Consider the following 24,497-nt stretch of genomic DNA (forward strand, 5'->3'; position numbering starts at 1 on the left):
ACTGCTTAGTAACTGCAAGGCTCAGGCAAGTTGCTTAAATACCCTAAGCCTCAATTTCTGCATCTATAAAATGGGATAATAATACCTCTTGCTATGAGTACTCAATTGGAGTATATATGTATATAAAGTGGTACCAGCAAAGTACTCAGTAACAGTAGTGATTATTGCTATCTGTTCTCTCAGTACTCCAATTCATTTTACTCACAACTGTTAGATTTACCCTCAACAAGGCAGTGCTGATCATTTTTAAAAAACTCTCAATGCCCACATTCATTATCTACCTAATACCTAACATTCCCATCCTGACATTCCAGAATTTTCCATAAAGTACTTGTTCCATCTTCTGACCTCTTAGTCCCTTCTGTTTTCCCTGTATTCCAGTCAAATGGACCTCCTTGCCCTTCCCCACACCATCTCTATACTACAGCCTGTGTGTATTTGCTTGTGCTATATCTTCTATTTTATTCCTTCCTTATCCTTCAAGGTCTAACACAAAATAGCTTCTTTCTTATGTTTGAATGTCTTTTCCTCTCCTTTTAAAGTCTCAGCATATAATCACACCTTTCTACAGGATGGTTCACTTTCTTCCTGGTCCTGTAGTTGCCTGTGTGTTCATCTTAACCTCTCCAGCTGGAGGAACCTCCATTCCCCCGACCTCAAGTCTCTACATATCAGGGTGAAAACTGGAACATTCAAGCATTCATTTCCCCCTTCTGCCAACAAGATGCAAAATAACCAATTTGAACAAATTCTCCACCACATCAGTTGGCTAGATAAATGTTTGATGAACAAGGTCTTGCTCAAATAAGAGCCAAGGCTGGGAAAATAATTGAGACTATGAGAAAGGGAAATGATCCGATTGTTCTAGCTTAAGCAAAGTTCTGTTCACCCCATCTCATTCCCTGTTATTCCCCTGCTTCTAAGCTCTCTGCTTTAGTGATTAGGAATGCAAGATTCCATGCAGGATGGGGTAGGTCAATTCCTATTTCTTGAATGTTTTTCAAATGAAACTCATGCTTTTAGCAACAATGGATATAAATGTCAGTTCTCTTTAAACTCTTTTAGGACTCTCAGAAAATATTTGTTTTTCCAGTGGCTGCTTCTTTCAGAATCCATGCTAGTTTCTTTAAAACTCTTAAATTTAAAATAAAATCCTTAAAATTATGAGTAGCAGTACTTTCTTCCAGACACTGGCCACAGACGGGAGGGTGTGGGAGGAAAAGTATGAATCCTGCCAGAAAGCAATGCTTTAAAAATATGAGGTTAAATTTCATTTTGAAAAGTTTTAACACAAATTCCCTTGCCCCCAGAGCCCTACCTCACTTCATACTATTTTTTGCTCAATTCAAGAGTGTTTTTTAAAAATCTGTTTAAAAAATTTAAACAAAGAAATCAAGAAGATATTGTCAGTTTTAAGAGGAATATAAATTTAGGAAATATTTTATGAATGAGGCTAGACCATTCAGGCTTAAAAGAATTATAAAAGCTTAAAATGTTTGTGTGTATGATCCTGCTTTTATAATTTTAATTTTTTGCATTGAAATATACCACACTGCACTGTTGACCCACGGTTCCACGAATGGCACTCAGACATGTCAGGTTTGCTTGATGGACTTATCTGTCTACAAAATACTTTTTAAAAATAATTAATTAATTAATTAATTAATTTATTTATTTTTGGCTGCGTTGGGTCTCCGTTGCTACGCGCGGGCTTTCTCTAGTTGCGGCAAGCAGGGGCTAATCTTTGTTGTGGTGCACGGGCGTCTCATTGCGGTGGCTTTTCTTGTTGCGGAGCACGGGCTCTAGGCACGCGGGCTTCAGTAATTGTGGTATGTGGGCTCAGTAGTTGTGGCTCGTGGGCTCTAGAGTGCAGGCTCAGTAGCTGTGACGCATGGGCTTAGTTGTTCCATGACATGTGGGATCTTCCTGGACACGGTATCGAATCTGTGTCCCCTGCATTGGCAGGTGGATTCTTAACCACTGTGCCACCAGGAAAGTCCCAATACTTCCTTTATTATTGTTTTGAAATTCATTTCTCTGATTTATTTTTGCCTTTGCTTATGACGTTCTGAGTATATTTGTATTTGCTTTCCTCTATTTCTTTTTTAAAAATAATTTTCTTAGGAAAAATTTCAAGCATACATAAAAGTAGAGAAAACAGAATAATGAACTTCAAATATCAATCACTCATATTCTAGAATTATCAGTATTTCCCCACTTTTCCTTCATCTATACCTTTATATTTCTTCTCCCTTTCTTTTGGCTGAAGTATGTTAAAGCAAATCCCCAAATCATGTCATTTCACCCCTATGTATTTATATGTGTGTTGCAAAAATATCGGTGGTTTCTTACATACCACCATACTATTATCACACCTATCAAAACCAACAAGAGTTTATTGGTATCGTCTAGCACACAGTCTGAAATCAAATTTCCCTTATTGTCTTTAATGTGTTGCATTACACTTGGTTTGCTCATATCAGGATCTAAGCAAGGTCCATGCATTTTATTGAGTTGTTCGGGACTGGAGAAGAGTTTTAGGGTTTGGTAAGGGAGGGCAGGTGAAGGATAGGAGAGAACTGTGAACTGGGGTAAAGACTTTTGAATCATGATCTTCAAGAGGCACAAGTAAAGGTTGAAACTATTCAGCTGCTAGATAGTAGTTACATTACTTTAAATGTAACTCCCTGCAGAGACTGAAATTTGAGGGAATCCAGGATTTGTTCTGTTCATGGACATGACTTCCAGAAGAACTAGTCTACCTCCTCCATCCCATCTTATTCCAGTTAATATCATAGAATTCCCTTCCCAGACAGAAAAAATATTTAGAGTCTTCCAGAGTAGGCATTGCTAGCCATCCATTACAAAATTAGTTATTTCTGTTTCTGAGACATATTATGTGTAATCTCAATCTCTTTACCTACTACTCCATTCTCGGTAAAATAGATGTTGTGTTTGATAAGTCTGAACATGCTCTGTGTTGATTTTAATGACTTCTGAGTCTGCTAACCATAGCAGTATATATGTCAGCACCTCTAGTGTTAATAGTTTAGCCTATAAAAATCAATTCTAATGCAATCTGGGAGTATTGTGCAACCCACCTGTTCGTTAATATTTCACCAGCTGTGGATCCTAGTGAAAAATAGGTCTAATTCAAAGGGTTCACTTCAAATATATTTTCTTTGGCTCTGAAGACAAAAGTAATTGGCAATAAACAGTGGTAGGGGCAGCTTCTGTCAATGCAGAGTGGCAGTCAGGGAAGAACTCTCAACTCCTACAGCTCTTCCCAGCAGACTTCAAACACATATTTTTCATCCAACAGGGAGCCCTCCAGCCTCCTAATCACCAACCCAGTGGGATCCCAAGTTGCTGGGAATTTCATAAAGCGAAATTCCCCAGGGAGTTTCAACAGAGGTGCTCAGGAAGCCAAAACCCCATTAGCTCTTTGGCCCCAATCAAAAGCCCAGCTGCAGAATAGCCTCCCACACTCTAGGCCCCAGTCACTCTCGTTCAGCAGCTGTATTGTTCTCCTCAGTGTCAACTGCTGTCCATAGCAGGGTAACTCTTGAAAGTGAGAGTGGTCTAGATGGGGCAGGGTTGGGGAGAAAACACCATCATACGCACTGTCATTATCATGCCATATGTTTCTATAGTACTCTATGGTTGCAAATTATGTTCACGAACATGGTACTCTTGATCCTCATAGTGACTGTGTAAGGTAGAGAATGTAAGAGCATCTTTAACTTTGTTTTATGCATAAGCCAACTGAGGCACACTGAGGTTAAGGGCAGTGTCCAAGTCCTACACGTGGCAGAGCTAGAACCAAAGTATTGGTCTTTGGCCTTCATTCCAGTGCCTTGTCCTCCTCCCCATGTGGGCTCAGTCTAGGCTTGGCCCAGTCTTTGACTGAGTTTCCTAACTGGTGGACCCAGCTCACTTGTGCCAAAGAGAGGTCTTTCTCAGTCTTTGGGGACTTGAGTGGACCTGGGGTGACACAGGTCAGTAACCTCTGCCTCAAATGACCTAATCTTTTTACCTTAGTACCATAAAATTGTTGTCATTGTCTGTGTGCACAATGACATGGAAAATGTTGTAAACCATTATCTTAAAGGAAAATTTAAATGTTCCCTCTTTCCACTGAATTTTATATCTGACAGCCAATTTGTATGCCTAGCCCAAAAGAGTAAGGTCCATCAATCAGAACTAGAAAATAAAATTTAATTGACTACTTATCAGTGAATTTTTAAAATCTACAATATTTTCCCCAGTGAGCCTCTTGGAACATACATTGTGGGTTGAAGTGTTATTTGAATGTTTCTTTTTGAACACTTTATGGTCAGTTGCCATGGAAAAACTTTTTGTTTCTTTTCTTTCTCTCCTTCAATGGAGTAATTAGTCTCCATCTCCCCCACCTCTGTATATTTAGGCCAGGTTCCTTATCTACCGCCTACTTCCTGGTATTTAGTTCTGACACAAAATGAGTCAGTCCCATTGCATGGAGTAATTTCTTTGTTTATACTTCAAATTGGATTAGCTCATGTCATTACTTTCACTTGGGCTATTGTGAACATTTTTCTTTTCTCCGTGGGTTTTGTTTTTATTAGGTTTTTCAGTTCTGCTCTTGATTTGGGTCGAAAGGCCAATTAATGGAAACATGGCCTCAGGCAAAATTAAGCTGTTCATTTTATTAATTAAAATTTTTTCTTAATTTTTAAATTTATTTTTGTCCAATTTTGAAAGGTTACTTTCCATTTACAGTTATTACAAAATATTGGCTATATTCCCCATCCTTGAGCCTATCTTACCCCCCATAGTTTGTACCTTCCACTCCCCTGTCCTTATACTGTGCCCCCCTGCCCCGTAACCACTAGTTTGTTCTCTATATCTGTGAGTCTGCCTCTTTTTTGTTATATTCACTAGTTTGTTGTAATTTTTAGATTCCACGTATAAGTGATATCATACAGTATATTTGTCTTTCTCTGTCTGACTTATTTCACTTAGCATAATGCTCTCCAGGTCCATCCATGTTGCTGCAGATGGCAAAATTTCATTCTTTTTTATGGATGAGCAGTATTCCATCTTCTTTATCCATTCATCTGTAGATGGACACTTAGGTTGCTTCCATGTCTTGGCAATTGTAAATAATGCTGCTAGGAACATTGGGGTGCATGTATCTTTTTGAATTAGTGTTTTTGGTTTTTTTGATATATACCCAGAAGTGGAATTGCTGGGTTATATGGTAGTTCTATTTTTAGTTTTTTGAGAAACTTCCATACTGTTTTCCACAGTGGCTGCACCAATTTACATTCCCATCAACAGTGTACGAGGGTTCCCTTTTCTCCACATCCTTGCCAACATTTGTTAGTTGTGTCCTTTTTGATCATAGCCCTTCTGACAGGTGTGAGGTGATATCTCGTTGTGATTTTGATTTGCATTTCCCTGATGATTAGTGATGTTCAGCATCTTTTCATGTGCCTGTTGGCCAAGATGTTCATTTTCAATACATATCAATTCCTCTATCTTCTCCTATTCTGGCCTCCTCCCTTAATCATTCTAGTGTACCTCAGGACCCTGTACCCAGAGCCTTACATATTTTCTATCCTCTCGCCATTAACTCTCAGAGTTAATTGAGAAAGTCAATTCACACTGAGGTATATGAATATTACCTCTTAATGGTGCTCATTTTACTATTTACAAAACTGTTTCTCACAGGCTTCTGGGTGTAGGGGTAATTTCTAGTGAAGAAGTGTTTTTGTGTTGATCTGTCCCAGAAGAGCATCCGGGCTATCTTTTGCATGAGGAACTAACCAATGATCCATGGGAAGACTGCTGTACTCGTTGTGAACCTTTTCATCCAAGTGACAGAAATTCAACTCAACTAGCTTAAACAAAAAGATAATGTATTTTCTCATGTAACTGAAAAGTCCACGGGTATGTTTCAGTTATGCCTGGATCCACAGTCTCAGACAATATCATAAGGGCCCAGTCTCTTTCCAACTCTTGGTTCTACTTTATCCTCTGTGGACTCTCTTTTCACACAGACTCTCCCTTCCTGATGGACCAGTGGCCATCAGCAACTTCACAATTACATCCTTGTGGCTACAAGTCCAGAAGTAAAGAGTTGGAATCTTATCCAGTTCTTTAAAGACAAGTCTAGAATTAATTCTGATTGGCTCTATTTGGTTCCTGTCTACATCTTTGAGCCAGTCCTTTGGCCCAGGAGAGGGAATGTTCTGAGTGGTAAAGTCTGGGTAACACATCCACCCCTGGAGTCATAGATTGATTGAGTATGGACTAAAAGTGGAGTAAGAATGGTCCCCTAAAGCAGGGTGACAGGAAGGCACAAAACAATTGTCCACTTCAATTGGTAATGAAAACATTTAGATGGCCAGTCTAAGAACAGTGTGGACAGACAAGTAACTCACCTTGAGGTGGGAGAGAATCCAGGTGTGTGGCAGACCTATCATTTTTTAATGTTCTTGGTACCAAAAAAAAAAAAATTCTTCTGACCCAACCTCTAGAGAATTTGTTCTAAGTTTGTGGTTGGAGAAACAAGTTCAGAGAAGCAGAGACGGGGAGCAAAAGGGGCACCTGTAAGAGATCTGGAAGCTTAGCTTCTACATGTACAGAATACCAGGGCGCCATAAAAAGACTAGAGCACAAAGACACCATGTTAGGAACCTAGTTAGAGAACCATGAAATTGGTTGGCAAAGACCTCTCTTATCTCAGAGAGAGCTGAACCGAGGCTATAAGAGTGATAAGGTCAACAGATATGAGGATAGAATTAATGAAAGCACAGAAAAATGGTAAGACCAGGTTCCAGTGTTACAGCAAGGTCAGCCAGTACAGCAGCAGCAGCCAATGCATAAAGCACAGCAGTTAATGGCAAGTAGTTCTGGACCCAGACACACCTTGACTCATATCCTCACACTTCCTGACTATGTAAACCTGGGCACATTTCCTCCTCTAAGTGGGAATAATGATATCGTGCCTCCCTCTTTGAGTTGTGTGAGGACTGAATAATATCTCAGATGTAAAAGTGCACAACATTCAGTAAATAGTAGCTGGTGGGAACTAGATGTTAAAATTTTTGAAGTTGTCATTCTAAGTTCTCAGAGGCCATTTTGGGTGAATAATGTCTGGAATTCTGGGAAGAATTACTTGAGTGGTCCCTTTGGGGTTTGCAGTTTTAAGGCAATTATCTACCTCCTGGAGGAATTTTTGATTTGGGGTTTAGATGCTGTCGTCATACGTCGTCAGGCTGTGCTGTTTCCTCTCTACCCCCATATCTATTTGCTGACATAAGTTTAAAGAAGAAGGGATCCTTCGGAGGAAGATGGATTTGCGGTTCAAATTTATTAAACTATCTGATAATCAGAGCTGGACCTAAGGGAGGGCACACAGCAGGGAAGGACTACTGATCAAGAGGGGAGGGTACTGTGGACTAATGACTCCCAACTAACACCAGGGTCCACCAGCCCAATGCAAATGATGTGTCTTAGACAAGTGTGTGTGTGTGTGTGTGTGTGTGTGTGTGTGCGCGTGCACGTGTGCGTGCACATGCATGTACTGAAGGAATCTAACACTTGGAGTCAGAGCATTCCAGACGTCTACAGTTTTACTCTGAACACCTGGGACCTAGCCTGGCACAGAAAGAACAACCTTCCCTTCCAGCAAGATTGGGCTGGAGCTGTTGGAATTGGGGGTACAGGCAGCCCCCGCTTTGACATGACTGTGAAACACGTCAAAGAAGCAGCAGCTCTGTCTGGAATTTCATCTTCCCCTTCTGCCTTCAGCAGCTGAGGTTAGATTTAACATTTCTTCAAAAGGGGGGGCGCATCTGACCTTCTAACCCACCCAAAGGCAAATTTGGGGGTCATTACCCAATGACACTGAATAGGACAAAAGTCTTTTATGAGCCTTTAACTGCAGTGATGACATATTAACAATCCTTATCAGTTATGAAATCGGACTTGAGGACCAATGACAGTCATTAACATTCCTGGAGCTGTGCTGGGCTGTTACTGGTAAATAATTTCAACCACTGATATGTCTGCTAATTAGAAGAGAATGGCTGCCAACTTTCCATTGCTTCTTTGACCCCACATGCCACATAAATGAAATGTCGGAAAAGAATAAAAGTTGAAATCCCTAACCTGGAATAATATTTAGAAACCTCAGGGAAGGTCAAGATTCAAAGAAAATAAAAGAGCTTGATGCTGGTCCAAGAATCTTTCTCTTGGAAATATATAACAATAGGTCAAGAGGTTTCTCCATTGCCCTTTAACTACTCCCAGAGTGCTGGTTAAGTGATGGCCAGGAATTAAGTGGCAAAGAGAACCAGGTTGAATCTTGCCCTTTATCCCTTAATTAGTCTCACCCTAAACCCCACCCCACAAGCTCTTTTGAACTAGGAGGTTAGAGGAGAAATAAAAATCAAGAGCAGAGAATTATGGGAGAAGACAGGCAAATATTCTGAATCAGTGATTCTTAAAGCTGGCTGCACATTGGAGTCACCTGGGGAGGCTTAAAGATACTGATGCCTGAATCCTGTCCCCAAAGATTCTGATTTCAATGGTATAGGGTATGACCTAGGCATCAGGATTTTATAAAGCTCCCCAAGGTTGAAAACCATTGTTTTAATGTAACTCAGAAGAGAGAATCAGGAAATGAATTTGTGATCACCTCATAACTGGCAAGACTCCTTAATGGTAGTGTTTCTTAACCCTGGCTGAATATCAGAATCATCTAGGCAGCTTTAAAACATCCAATGCCAGGATCCCACTGCAGTCAAATTAATTCAGAGTCTCTAGCAGTTGGATATGAGCAGTAGCGTTATAAAATATTGATTCTCCTTTGAGCCACGATCAAGAACTACTAAGGCATGGTTCTCAAACTTTTAGCATACCTAGAAATCACCCAGTGAGACTATTAAAAATATATATTGTTGCATTCTATCCCCAGAGGGTGGGCCTATAACAGACCCCGCAGGTGATTTTGAGGAAGGTGATCATTAAGACCACTCTTGTCCATTGTTCTTATTGCTTTCTCATGCTGACCAAGATGTGCTTTGCTCAACAAAAATGCAACTCTGCCACCTGGTCTTTGGTGGTTCTTGATTGAAGGGGTTGGGAGGGGAAGCAGTACCACCTTCCTGGGGGCATTTGGAAGTATCTAGGCTTATCTTCTAATGATCATGGTTGAAGCTGCAGCAGATATTTAGTGAATGAAGGCCATGGATGCCAAACAGCCTCTCCTACAAAAAGAATTGTCCTGGCCAAATATCAATAGTGCTTCCAGTGAGAGACACTAGAAGGTGAAATGGTTTGGACTGTGTGTGACCTGAAGTATCAAGGTAGAGATTTTAGCACCAGGCAGGCATCAAGGTCAGTGGTCATTAGATTTGAGGAAAGGTCTCAAAGTTCAGGAAGCCAAGATATGTGAAAAAGCATATTTCCCAGATATCTACATTTCTCTCTTCTCCTTGTCTCTCCAAGGAGGCAATTCTAACTCCTTCACCCTAATCCTGGCCCCAGTCTCTATTAGGGACTCTCTATTAGGGACTCACATATGGACCCACAGTCCTCTGCTCATTTTTGGTGAAGTCACAACACAGGCGGTACTTCCACTCGCCCCCAGACTGTCTTCCTAGCCAGGTGACCTTGGGCGATTCACATAATCAAGCAGGGCTTGTGTTCTCCATCTGCAAAATCAGTAGGTTGAGCTGTGTGGTTTCTACAGCCCCATTTATTTCCAGCATTTAATGGTTCTATTCCAGGTTAGGAAGTCTTGGTCTCAGTAGAGAACTGTCTCAAAATATCATTCCTATCTGTTCAGTTGATACCTGAAATACCATTACTGGAGCCAAATTTTGAATCCATAATGAGGGATAAGGCTTAAACTAAATTGTCCTGAAAGAAGGATTACATTAACTTGAATTGCATCTCAGGACCTAGTAACTATCACATGGACCTTATCTGAGAGCAGAGTTTGATTCAGTGACATATATTCACTTTTTTTTTTTCCATTAAGCATTAATTATGTACTCTTTGTCCTAGGTCCAGGTTTCTATTGACATTTCGGGGTCTGGTAACGTTTTGTTGTGGGAGGGCTATCCCGTGCATTGGAGGATGTTTATCAGTATCCCTGGCCTCTATTCACTGGGAGTTAGTAGCACTGCCCTCCAGTCATGTCAACCAAAAATGTCTACAGACATTGCCAAATATCCCCTGGGGAAAAAAGCCACTCCCAGTTGGGAAGCACTGTCCTAGATGTTGGGGATGCGATGACTAAGATCCATTCCCTGCTCTCAAGTATCTCATGGTCCAGAAATGAGGAGAGACCCACTGAACAGGTATGATACCTCAAGGGGGTGTTGTGATGAAGTATGCAGGGTATTTAGGGAGCAGAAAGGGCGCTAGGCTAAGGAACAGTTTCCTGGGCTGAGTCTTCATGGATTAGTAGGAGTTGGCCAAGTAAAGGCCAAGGTGAGGTGGTGTAGCACCGGTGACAGCAGAAATACAGACAGAGAAATAGCTTGGGGTGGGTGAGGGATGTCTTGTTCAACCGTAAGGCAGAGGTCAGGTAGAGGTGACATTGAAGAGGCAGGCAAGGCTTTGTAAGCCTTCTCAGATGTTTTTTTCTAGGAAACAGGAGGCAGGGGACAAACATGCTCAGCTTTACATTGTAAATAGGTCCACTACACCTCTCTGAAAAGTCTGGATTGTAGCAGACACGTTCCAAGGATGTTGAAACAGGAAATCCATGCAAGAGAAGGCGAAGTCCTGAGCCCAGGCAAGGGGTGAGGGGCTGGAGAGGAGACAGGAGTAGGGTGCTGAGGAGGCACTATCCCAGGAGCAGCAAGGGAGGCCCCTTTGCACCCAGGGCCAGGGCCCACGTTCCAGGGAAGGTACACAAAGCATCAGTATCGAGCAAAACCATCATCCATCTATCTATCTATCTATCTATCTATCTATCATCTATCATCTATCTATCTTTGTAACTAACCCATTGGCCAGCCAAGCTTTTGACTAGTTTTAAATATGTCAGGAAAGACAAGCCTTCCTTTGTTTGCAGCTCTGCAGCCAGTGGGTGGTGTTTTGCTGACAGCCAACTGTGCTCTGTAAGAGAGCTTGCCTTTACATTTCCACATGCTCCTCAGCAGATCCAAACCACAGTGGGCCACCCTAGGGAATTTCTGGAGTCAGGAGGGCTTCAACCATTACCAGCTGCTAATGCTGCTGCCATAATTTCGGCCAAATGGACGTTGAGAGCTAGGTTGGCAAAGATTGCAGGGAAGAAGCAAGGGGCACATACTGGGCTGACAGGCAGTTTGGCACAGGTGTGATGGTTAGTTGGGGAGTTGTGTGTTTTCCCAGAGCCCCTGAAATCTTTCCTTGGTGGTAACTAAATTGTGCCACGAGTTACATTCGAGTTCATTTAAGTCAGAGATCAAGCTGGACAAACAGCAGGGACGTAATAAGTACGTGTGAAATCGAATCAACAAGAGAGCAAAAACTTTTCCTCAGCTTGAATAAAACTCCCAAGAGGGAAGCAGGAGTGACAACTGAAATCTTGGAGTCCGGGTGGAGACAGGACAAGTGTTTGTAACCTGGAGGACAGGGGGTATTTTGACATGCAGAGCTGACATGAGGCAAACCCAAGAATTAGACAAACTCTATTTTTCTACCTTTGTTTTCATGCCATCCCCTGGGTTCCCAGGGCTCCTCACTTAGGCTGTTAGGTAGGACCGTGCCAGATGGCACTCTGGTTCTAGATTTTTCCTTCAGTCCTCCACCCCATGCAAACTCATCTCCTCTATGACCTATGCTGACATGCTCTGCTCTCTGATCTTGGGGGATGTCGTTCATGAATGTTAAATAACAGCAGAGGTCCTCCATTTTCCGTAAGTGAAAGGTTTTTTTCTGCTTGGCTCTGTAAGGGTATAGATTTCCAGTTGCAAAATTTGGGTAGGTGAGGAGAGCCTTGATGGGCTTTGAACTGATGACACAATGATGGGCAAGAAGAGACAGGAAGTCTCTTCCTCAAAAATATCTACCTTCTTGGTAGACCATTTAGAGATTTATTGGCGTTGAGCTCTGTGTTTAAAATGAATTGCTTTACATTGGAACATAATATCCTCCACTGATTGAGATAAAATTCTGGGAATAGAAATTTTGCCTGGGCTTGAGAGCAGAAAGGAGGAATGTTGTGTTTTGCAGTAGATTTAAGGGACTAAATCCCTTAGTGAGGCAGGGAGTCTTCTGAAAGCAAGGCAGGGGAGAGTTGGGAAGGGGTTCCAAAACGGAGGTAGCAGTCAACAAGGGAAAGTTTGCCTTACATTGTGATGCCAATTAGTTTGTCTAGAGCTTTGTGGTTGAATTCCAAATGTCACACAAACTCTTTTGTTCCGGAATGCTGAATCAAGGAGAGGCTGTCTCTATAGATCAGCACCTTTGCCATCCTCACCCCTGATCTAGGGCAAGATGGAGAAAGCGGAAAGGAAATTAACAATAAGCAGAGAAAAAATATTTCCTGAAATTCCTTCATGATGTACTTAGAATTCTAAGAAGTTAAAGCTGTGAGGGACCCGAGCGATCCCCTCGTTTAATGCTTCTTTTTTATAGCTGAGGCCCAGAAAGAGTAAGAGTCAACTCTAGAACCCAGGCATGGTAGTTCAAAGACTAGGGTCTGCCTAGCATCCAGTGGGATGGTGCTTAGCATGGGAGAAAAATGGTTTTCCTTATGAAACAAGAATACCCGAGTTGGGACTTCCCTGGTGGTTCAGTGGTTGAGAATCTGCCTGCCAATGCAGGGGACACGGGTTCGATCCCTAGTCCAGGAAGATCCCACATACAGCGGAGCAACTAAGCCCGTGCACCACAACTACTGAGCCTGCGCTCTAGAGCCCACGAGCCACGACTACTGAGCCCGAGTGCCACAGCTATTGAAGCCTGCATGCCTAGAGCCCAAGCTCTGCAACAAGAGAAGCCACCACAAAAAGAAGCCCGCGCACTGCAACGAAGAGTAGCCCCCACTCGCCGCAACTAGAGAAAGCCTGCGTGCAGCAACGAAGACCCAATGCAGCCATAAATAAATAAATAAATAAATTTATTTAAAAAAAACAAACAAGGGGCTTCCCTGGTGGTGCAGTGGTTGAGAATCTGCCTGCCAATGCAGGGGACACAGGTTTGAGCCCTGGTCTGGGAAGATCCCACATGCCACGGAGCAACTGGGCCCGTGAGCCACAGCTACTGAGCCTGCGCGTCTGGAGCCTGTGCTCCGCAACAAGAGAGGCCGCGATGGTGAGAGGCCCGCGCACCGCGATGAAGAGTGGTCCCCACTTGCCGCAACTAGAGAAAGCCCTAGCACAGAAACGAAGACCCAACACAGCCAAAAATAAATAAATAAATAAAAGAACGTGAATTTCTAAAAAAAAAAACAAGAATACCTGAGCAGAAAGGATATTCCACAGTGGCTGCATGGCTTTGGTTAAACCTCTTGCAATTACCCACCCCATAGCTGAGATCTGGAATTTCTGCTTCTTGATGCTGCTTGCCATTAGGCTTATTAAAGGGTCTGTCTCATGTCAAGCTGACGGTGACCTCACGGTCGAGGGAGGCAGAAGCAGCTCAAGCTGCCTGAAGAAGACAGCCTCAGAAGAGCAGCTTTGCCAAACACGAGGCCATCGCCAGGTGAAGCTGTGTGTTCACAGCATATCTGCATTGGCTTCCTTATAGAAATGTGCACCGTGTTTATCCCGTAGCTTTGCGTCCCTGCTGGCTGCAAGACTCCCAGGGTGGCTGTATCTCAGTTTAAGCTGTGAGGCCTTAGACTAAGTACAAGCATGTTCCTCTCCAAGTATCAACCCAGATCCTCAGAGAAACTAAGTAGACAGAATTGTTTTATGAACTACCCCACCTTCCCTTCAGAACTGAAGACGGGCTGCAGGGTTCTTTTTTTTTTTTTTTATAAATTTATTTATTTATTTAATTTATTTTTGTCTGCGTTGGGTCTTCATTGCTGCGCACACGGGCTTTCTTTAGTTGCGGCGAGCGGGGCTACTCTTCGTTGCGGTGCGCGGGCTTCTCATTGCAGTGGCTTCTCTTGTTGCGGAGCACGGGCTCCAGGCGCGTGGGCTTCAGTAGTTGCGGCACGCGGGCTCAATAGTTGTGGCTCACGGAATCTAGAGCGCAGGCTCAGTCGTTGTGGCACACGGGCTTAGTTGCTCTGCGGCATGTGGGATCTTCCCGGACCAGGGCTTGAATCCGTGTCCCCTGCGTTGGCAGGTGGATTCTTAACCACTGCGCCACCAGGGAAGTCCTGCAATGTTCTTGCCTAGAATTTTTAAAGAATAGACTTCAGTGGATTGTGAGGTATGGTATACCAAACCATAAAGATTATAACCAAATACCTCACGCATGAAAGACTTGTGACCTACAAGTACAAGGACAGGAAGTGTGAAAAATATACTCCGTTTTCTGTATCCTGAATGCCATGAGTGAAAACTAAAATGACTTAAATCCTGTTTCGAAGCAAAAGTTTTAGGAGGATAGCTCAGAGGTGTGTCTCCTAGAATCACTGAGAAGAGACAGAGTCTCAAGCTTGGGCAGGGCAGAGAGAGCAACAGAAACATGCCCAGGAACGAGCATTACACAATGCTGTGCTTTACCAACAAGTCCTCTAACCCCTACTCCCAACTGCAAGGGGTCTTTCTCTACAGCATCTTCCTAATATGAGAAGCCTCCGGGCATTTCCAGTTTACATAGCTGTGTGTATAATTCAGTGGCTCATGGGGAAGTTGAATATAGGCAATTCATATTAAATCGTCATATGAAACTTTCAACAGAAATCCACCCAATTGCATTTCTCTTATTGGGCACAGATGAGAAATTATCCCCCAATGTAAGAGTCATTCTCCACCTTGGTTTTTCAATTTATCAACTTTATCAATGGAGGGACATTTCAGCCCACATCCGTAACTTCCATGCCCCTCCTCTAAGTATCACTCAAGACCACCTCAACTGTCCCAGGATGAGCCCCCGGAAGCCCTGTTGGCTATCTCATCAAATGTGGGTTCAGATAGTTTGTTCTGGCACGTGTGGCCTACTTTAAAAATCTGTGCTTGGATTTAAAACAAAGGGAAAGTATTCAATGAACGCTTCAACTCCATCATACCCCCTTTGTGTCCACAAGAGAATACTTTGGGTTCAAAACCAGGGACCAATGGGGGATCCAATTTACCTTACACCTTATCCCCAAGGCCAATTCAGTTTTAGTATAAATAGCTTAGAGGTGACGGCCTAGTCCAGGTCAGGTTTAGGGAGTGAGATCTCATCTCCCCAAAAAGCCGTGCATTAAATTCCACACTTTCTCCTCTAGTCTGTTTCATTTTCTGCTTCACTCTGAATGCTAGGACTCAGCCCCATCATGAGTTCTGAGACCACCTGCCTTGGCCAAAGTCACAGCTAGAGTTTCTATTTTACAATGTTCTTCAGAGACAGACCACTTAGCAAAACACAGGATGTTTTTTCAACAAGGGTCACGTCTAAGAAAGGGCTAGTCTTCACAGCCGGTATTTGACTTGCTTCACTGCCAATAAAATGGGGTTGGAGTGAGCAGCATTTGGCAGTCTCTTCTTGGCCCTATTAGCTTATTTAAAAAGGCCTTCATTTTCAGCCTTACTGAATCTTTATTTGTTTGGCTTCCCCCCGACCCCAGTGATTTTTCTGGTCTGCCCACCATCCTCTGAGAAGAGTGACCAAAAGCAAAGTTGGAGTGACACCCTGCCCCCCAATCCCAGTTCCTGTTCTCAGCCTCTGTTCCACACACTAGGCCCCCCTGGGGTTTGATCTGCCCTTCAAACAATGAACCTCCAATATCGTGATAGGCATGTTTGTGTTGGGGTTTCTAACCCCTCACTGGAGTTAATACAATATAAAGCATCTCTGGATTTATAGCTTGCATTTGGCTTGGTCAGTGCAATCATTATCTGCCAAGGGAAATATCAGCAGGGGACAGAGGCTAGTGAGAGAATCAAACAAACATAATTTACTCCTTACTAAACCAGAAAGCAAACCTGCCATCTGTGTCCACATATCCTTTTGCAGGAGGCTTGGAAGCAAATTCTCTTTGACTTCAAAGTGGCAATTCCATACACTCGGCAGAGGTTCCTGTAGCTTCCTTTGAGTAAGAAGCTCTCTGAAACCTTTCAGAATTAGAAGTTACCCTCTGAATAACCTATGCATTCTCTCCAACTCTCAGAGTTTTAGGAGGAATTCATTATAATTAATTCCCCATTCCCTCTTTTATTTTCCTGCAAAAGTTCACTGTGTGGCTGGCTCAGCTTCACTCACTAACATCCTCTTCATCTCAGGTTCTTTTGCCCGAAGTTCTCGTTATCAGGCGCTGGTTCCTGGGCCAGCTGCAGTCGCTGAAGCTATTATGTCAACTTTTCTCCCCCTCCTGAACTTTGCTTCACTTGGCTTCATTTTCTGAATACATTTTTGTCTGAGATGGAATGAGAGGACTGGGAGGGGAAAAGCTGTTCTCTCAAAGCTGTGCCCACTCCTGAAAAATTGACCAGTTAGCTGAGTTCCTTAGGCCTAAAAGCAGTTTTATCCCCAAATAATGAAAAACTGAGCAAAATATATGACTCCAAGGGGTCTGTCTCCAGTTGCCCTTTTCTTCAAAGAAAGTTTCCTCCAATGGGTTCTCCATCCAAATGAACTATTTTACACACAACTTTTGTTCAGAATGTGAGGGGAGGCCAAGGGGAGGCCGTAGGCATCCCCGCAGTGAAACCCAAGAGGTTTCATGAAGACACTGTGTGATTTTCTGCCTGATAAAGATCCTATAACATCTTGCCACATAAACCAAAAGATTCCACCAATCCTCTGTCCATCAAGCGTCTGTCATTTCTCTAAAAGAGAGAAGCTTCCTTCCCCAGGAAATGGCAAAAGCCTATGTAGGTGGGTCATGGTCTATGTAAAGGTGACACAGTTTTCCCCTTTTGGCAAATCCCTGACCTATGTTTGGATCTCTGAGCAGCCAGATTCCTGTGAATCTTCTTTAGTCTGTTATTGGTGTCCATGGCTTCCTTCTGGTAGAACTTCTTGGAGGTCTCCATGTTAAAAACTCTGCTGCACTCTTCGGAGTGTCACCAACCAGAAGCTGAGGGACATGGTCTCATTTATCTTCCCTTTACTGTCACTCACAACAATGTACGCTCCCTTCCAGCACTGAGAGTCAGCCTTCTTCTTTGATGGACAGATGGATCCATTCATGCTTGTAGCTTTGGTACACAGCTCATAGGTCCTTAGTAGGTCCTCAGTAAGTGGCTCTACAGAATTTAGTAAATGGTCCCTTTTTGTCCCTGAAGGGCCAACACAAAAAGAAATAGACATAGCATGATTTATTCTCATTCCTCATCAACTCCATTATAGTTCTCTCCTCAATTCTTTGCAAGGACCCAGCATTCCCAAATAGTTTCCTTAGACTCTAGAATTTTCTCTCCTTTCTCACTCCACAATTCATCACCAGAGAGGTGCTTCCCTCAGAGCTGATATGTTAATAGCTGGTGATGGTTTAATTCTACTAAAGCAGTTGCATTTTATCTGATGCCTGCATATAAAGACAAAACTAACAGGGAAAGTTTAGGTACCACTAGGAGCCACTGAGGAAGTTCCTTTTGACCAACAGTAGTCATCACCAAAAATATCAGTATTATGTCTTGGAAGCTTATCTCCTCAGCTTGTATACAACTGGATGACTCAATACTCTCTGATATTTGAGGACATGTATTCCAGGAACTCTGTCTACATAGATCAAACCTGCCCAAACAGTTGCTCCCATCAACAAAAACCTGTCAAACCAGGAAGCTGAGGAAACTGAACAGAAGTTAGCAGCTCTGAGGGAAACTTCGGAGTCAATAATGAGCCAGTCAGGATTGGACCAAGATCAGAAGCCCAGGACTTGCCAGAAGCAGCAGAGAGAGCACTATCCCCTTTTCCTGGGAATGCTGTCTTCAGTCAGCTTCAGGGACCATACTTATCAATCTTCTTTTTCTTTCCTCATGTGTCTGTGCAAAATGCTCTTATCTGAAGAGTCTATACTAGCCTCCTAGGGCTGCCATAACAAATTACCACAACCCAGTGGCTTAAGTCAGCAAAAATTTATTTTCTCACAGTTCTGGAGGCCAGAAGTTCACAATCCAGGTGCCAGCAGGGTTGGCTCCTTTCAGAGGCTCTGAGGAAGAATCCGTTTCATACCTCTCTCCTAGCTTCTGGAGGTTGTTGGCAGTTCTTGGTGTTCCTTAGCTTAGAGCTGCATTAATTCCAATCTGCACTTTTTGTGGTTATAGGGTATGTGCCTTTTGCCTTTTCATTGTCGGGATGTGTTCTCTTTAAAAGTTAGCATGAGTCTGGGCTGCAGAGACCATGACATCCTCCTCTGGTCCCAGGTGCTTCCAGCAAGGTGACTGGGCTGCCCCCAGTAATGTTGGTCGAGGGCCTCCCTGGTGGCGCAGTGGTTAAGAATCCGCCTGCCAACGCAGAGGACATGGGTTCAAGCCCTGGTCCAGGAAGATCCCACATGCCATGGAGCAACAAAGCCTGTGTGCCACAACTACTGAGCCTGTGGTCTAGAGCCCGTGTCACAACTACTGAGCCCGCATGCCACAACTACTGAAGCCCTCATGCCTAGAGCCCACGAGCCACAACTACTGAGCCCGTGTGCCACAAGTACTGAAGCCCGTGCACGTAGAGCCCATGCTCCACAACAAGAGAAGCCACCGCAATGAGGAGCCCACGCACCGCAACGAAGAGTAGCCCCCGCTCGCTCCAACTAGAGAAAGCCCGCATGCAGCAACAAACACCCAACGCAGCCAAAAATAAATTAAGTAAATAAATAAATAAATAAAAAATCTGCATTCAGTGGCATCACATTAATAGCTTGAAATCAGTTATGTCATGAGTATTTTCAATATGGAAATTGGCAAACTCTACAAAGCAGGGCTCCCCCCGTCCCCCCAACGCCTCCAGAGAGCCAGCACATCACTGTTATGTTGCTAAATTCAACGGTCAGTTCTCAGTCCTTATCCTACCTGACATCTGGACATGACAACACAGTTGATCACTCTCTCTTTTTGAGAGCACTGTCTTCACTCAGCTTCTAGGAGACCCTACTTCTCAATCTGCCTCTCTCATTCCTTCTCTTTTCTCTGATCTCTTAACAGTGGGTGACCCAGGGATTTCAGTCCTGAACCTCTTCTCTTCCCTTCCCTACCTTCACTCATTCTTTGGTGGTCTCGTTCAGTTTCATGTCTCTAAATTCCGTCTGTGTGCTGAGGACTTCAAAATGTATATTATTACCAGTTTGGACTTCTCTGAATTATAGTCCTGCATACCAAGTTGCCTATACTGTATCTCTACTTGGATATTTAATAGACATCTCAATTTGAAATGGACATCTCAGTTCAACTGAAGCCCTGAGATTCCCTCCAAAACCTGCCTCATCTACAGCTTTTTCCCATCTCAGTTAATGGGAGCTTCATCCTTGTAGCTGCTCAGGCCAAAACCCTTGAAGTCATGTTTGACTGCATTATGTCTTTCACAACCTCACATCTAATACACCAGCAAATCCTAATGGTTCTGCTTTCAGAATCTGTATATCTGGAATCTGACCACTTCTCACAACTGACCGTAACCACCCTCCAGGTCTAGATTTCTGCAATATTCTTCTAATTGCTCTCCTGTCTCCACCTTGCCTGCTTACAGTCTCTCAGGGAGAGTGAAAGTTCCATTCATTACAACGGGCTACTGGGCCTTACTGAGCTGACCCTTCCAGCCTCTCTGACCTCATCTCCTACTGACTCACTGCAGGTGCATGGGCCCCTCCTCGTTTCTACCACACGTCAGGGATGCCTCCACTGTAGGCCTGTGCACTGCTATTCTTTCTGCCCTCCCCGTGAAGTTGCTAAGCTTCCTCCCTCACCTCCTTCATGAACATTCTCAAGCATCATTTGATTCTTAGTTAGGACTATATTGATCATTGCATTTTGGAAAAAAACCCCAGAAAAACAACAGTAACAACAACAAAAAGCTGGGTCTACCCAGGATACTCTCCATCTCCCATTCCCTGCTTTATTTTTTCCATTGTGCTTATCATCTTCTAACATTACTGTATCAGTGACTTTTTAATGTCGCTTATGTTTTCTTCTCACTTCTAGAATGTAAACTCCATGAGGGCAGGAATTTTTGTCCATTTTGTTCACTATTGCATCTCCAGGGCTTACAATAGTCCCGGTACAGTGGATACTCATTATTCATGATAGCTATGCTCTATAAAGCTGCCACAAATACTGAATTAGCAAATCCTAAATGATTGCTTCTAAAAGAAATACAAGCTTAGGTTCCTGTGAACTTCTGGTCACAACATTTTTGCCAACTGATCAAAATATAACCTTGTTTTATGCGTGTGTCTGTTAAAAGACACCTTATTTAACATATATCATTCATTCATTAGCATTGTACTCACACCAACAGCACTATAACTCATGCCCAAACAAAGCTTAAGTAACACAGGTATTTTCTCTGTAAAAGACATCATAGACTTATTTTTCTTAGGAACACCAAGTGCTTCAGCGCTACACTTGGGGGCCATTTTAAAGAGTGAAATCATCAACAAAAAGTACAACAATGTGAAAACATGCTCTAAATGGGCCCTGAAAGGACACTTGTTTACAGTATTAGAGGATGCAAAAAATGAGGAAGGCAAAGCATTGCCTTGTTCGACCTCTGCTGTCAATGTGCAAACCAAGTGACTGAAATTTTTTGCTGCTCTGTGCATGTCTATAAATGACTGTGAAAGCAATGTGAATATTGATTTGGGGGTTACAAATAAATTTTAGTGAGTAGGCAAATTTGCAAATATAGAATTCATGAATTATGAGGTTCGGCTGTATATGCTTAGCATGTATTTTTTTGAGAGTATAAACTTGACCTTCTGACATCATCAGACATGTGGCCTCTAGAAATCTTGGTTAAAGATCTATAGGGCCTCTACCTGGTGTATTTTGGGTAGTTCCTTAGAGCTGCATGTCTTAAAGTCTTTTCCTATTTCTCTTTAGCCTGGTTTGAAAAGTCCACCAGAGGATTCACTCCCTGGGGATTCAAAACATCCTTGTTATATTGAACATATGTTGTAAATGATTAGGACCAGGAACACAGGAAGGCCAGGAGAGCTAAGGAGGAGAGAAGAGCAAACAGCACTTCCTCATTTGAACAATAACATGTGATGGGTAGCAGACTGCATTTCCCAAAGATGGCCAATGTCTCCCATCCCACATACCCTTCCACAGTGTGACCTTGCCCCTTTCTCATCAAGACAGGGAATCTATTTTCTTCTCCCTTGAATCCGAGTGGGTTTGTGATTAGTTAAACAGTAAAGTAGGCGAAAATGACACTGTTTGACTTCTGGATGATAAAAAGTGATGCACTTTCCTCTTTATTTATTAGAATATTAGCTCTTGGAGCCCTGAGTCTGACTACCCTGAGGTCACCATACTGTGAGCAAGCCACCCCACGTGGAGAGGCCATGGAAAAGGGCTTGGTTATCAGTCCTAGTCTTTGAGTTATTTTAGCTTAGGTACCAGACATGTGAGGGAGGGAGCCAAGAGATGATTTTAACTCTCAGCCATTGAGTAATTCCCAGTCTTTAAATCTTTCCAGTTGAAGTTCAAGACATTGTAGAGCAGAGACAGACATTGCTACTGTGTCCTGGTTGAATATACCTAACCCACAGGATCCCTGAGCATGATAAAATGGTTGTTTTAAGCCACTATATGTTTTGGGGGTAATTTGTTTTACAGTAAGTGACCAGAGTAGATGGTTATTAAATTCACTGGTATTGCTAAGCCAGACTTTGAGAGAAGGGAACACAGGACATGCATATTTTGATTTAGGGCATAGTCTGGCATACTATAATCAACTACAGTTTTGCATGCTACAATTAACTACTAGAACTATTCAGGTTGCTGCAAGGTTGCTGCTTCTCTCTAGCTTGTAGCATTCATCAACCCTTGCTTAATGAATTTTTATTGAGCACCTACTATAGGACAATTTTAAGAACAGGACTTACAGTAATAACAAGAAAGTCTGGTGGGCAAGAAAGATGATAAATCCTATAAAAACAAACAAACAAACAAACAAATCTTGTTATGTTTAAGGCCACAGCATCTGGTGGAAGGGAATGTGGGCATGAGATGAGGCTGAAGAGATGAGCAGAAGCAAGATTGTGAAGGGGCTTTAGGCCATGGGAAGAAGATTGAACTCTCCTGAATTCATGGGAAGCCATTGAAAGGATGCTGTGATCATCCACGTTTTGATAAAGTACTCTGGATGAACTGGATGAAGCAAGAAAAGCTATAAGGAGACTCATCCAGGCAAAAGATGATAGTGACTTGGAACAGGAAAGTGTCAGAGAGGACAGAAAGAAATGGTCAGTTTTGAGACTATTTTGGAAGAAGAATTGACCAAACTTGGGTCGAATGTCTGGGTTGAGAAATAGGTAAGTGGGCATGCCATTTATTGAGGTGGAGAAGATAAGGAGGGGACAAATATATTTTAGAGGGTAGCACGAGAGAGATTTGTGCATTTCATGTTTACAATGCCCATCAGACATTCAAGTGGAGATAGACAGTGGTCACTGGGACGAATGATTCTGGAGCTCAGACCTCAAGCCTGAGATTTGAGATGCTATTAAAACCATAGGAATGATCTAGGAGGAAGGACAGAAAGAGAAGAGAAAGAAGAGCAGCGGAGAAGGAGAAGGAGAAAGAGGAGGAGGAGGTAGAAGAGGAGGAAGAGGAAGGTGAAGGAGAGGAGAAGGTGAAGGAGAGGAGAAGGAGAAGGAGAGGAGAAGGAGAAGGAGGAGAAGAAGAGCTCCAAAATTTAGGAGGAGGAGTCTGCCAAGGGCCCTGTTCAGGACAGCCCTGCCAAGACTCGTCTACCCAGCAGAGTACATAGAGGCACCATAGAGGGAGCCACCCTCCATCCTTGGACCAGAGTCCACTGTACCGCTTGTTCAGACCCGCCAATACATGCAAGGATGTCATTCATGCCTCTGGTATGACAGCCACTGCCCACCTGTTCTTTCCTTGTTTATTTGGTTCTTCTGACACCAACCCCAATCTATTTGTTTAGAATTTCCTGATGGTCTGTTGCCTCCAGTTTCGCTTGATTCTTTGGACCCCAACTGTTAAGAAGGCATCCTTCCTGCCAGGCCATACATTTGTCCCCAGAGTAGTATTTTTTAACCCCATCCTTTTGTCTGTACTGTGCCTTGAGAACTGCTGAACCCCCTGACCAGTTCAACTCCTGGGCCTCTGCTAAGCGGGCTATAGAAAAGGAAAGTGAGAAATTGAGGGAAACCATTTGCTCACCATAAGGCTTTCTTGGAAGTGGGATTAGTTATCCAATCTGTAACAAAGTAGACAATGTTCTATCATGTTTAATAATGACTCAGGAAACTACTAAAATATGGCCACTCCTCCTCAGTCTGCTTGCCCAGTTTTTAATGATCCAGATAGCTTTTTCCCACTTGCTCTGCATACTGAATGTCAGAAAAGCCCAGATCAAGAGCAAGAATGGGAGATGAAACTGAAATTCACTCAACCACTGTTTCTTGCTCAATTTGTCTACTTTGCACCTTAAAAGTGAATTTTTGTTGTTGCTGTTGTTCTTGAACAAGAAGACCTGATTCAGGGACTTTTGGATGACTAGACCTTTTAGTCATCCATTAGTAACAAGGATGACAAACTGTCTCTTTTCCACTTTCTGTCCTGAATTTCAGTCTGCGTGATTATAGTACCGAGTGATTAGCCTTCAAGAGAAACAGCCTGATTGTAGCTTGTGACATCATCGATCAACTTTTCCTCATAAACAGACTCACTGGACTGGGGGAGGGCTGGGGAAGGACAAAGAGTTTCTCAGGCAAAGACTTTCTGGGAAATTCCCAGAGCAGTCAGTCTAGCTGAGAAAAACTCCAGGCCAAAGCCACCTGGTGCTGGTTCTAGGTCAATGTTGGGAGTTTGTGTCTGGGACAGGGGCCTGCACAGACCAGGGAGGACTTGCTGGTCTTGCTGGGCCTCTAAGAGGCTGAAGCGGGCCACGGCTTACCCAGAGGTGTGAGTCCAGGGGAGCTCTGGTCCTTTCCTGGCGTCTCAGAGGGAAACACCTATTGTTGGCTCAGCTTAGACCCACACATGAGTCCATTGGGTCAGCTCTGGATCTGACACGCTCAAGGTGGGGGGTGGGGTGGGCATCTTTGGGAGTAAGAAGTGATCAGGAACCTGATCAGGCCAGCTGAGTCCACTTTAGGAAGGTAAGTGGAAAAAAAAATTATTTTTGTGGTCATTTTTGCCTTGATGTGCCACGTAACTAGGTCAGGCCTTCTGAGATATATACGGGCCAGGTCATTTAAAAATTCTCTTTTCTAT

Source organism: Balaenoptera ricei, chromosome 13 (assembly GCF_028023285.1).
Source record: "Balaenoptera ricei isolate mBalRic1 chromosome 13, mBalRic1.hap2, whole genome shotgun sequence".
Classification (NCBI taxonomy): Eukaryota; Metazoa; Chordata; class Mammalia; order Artiodactyla; family Balaenopteridae; genus Balaenoptera; species Balaenoptera ricei.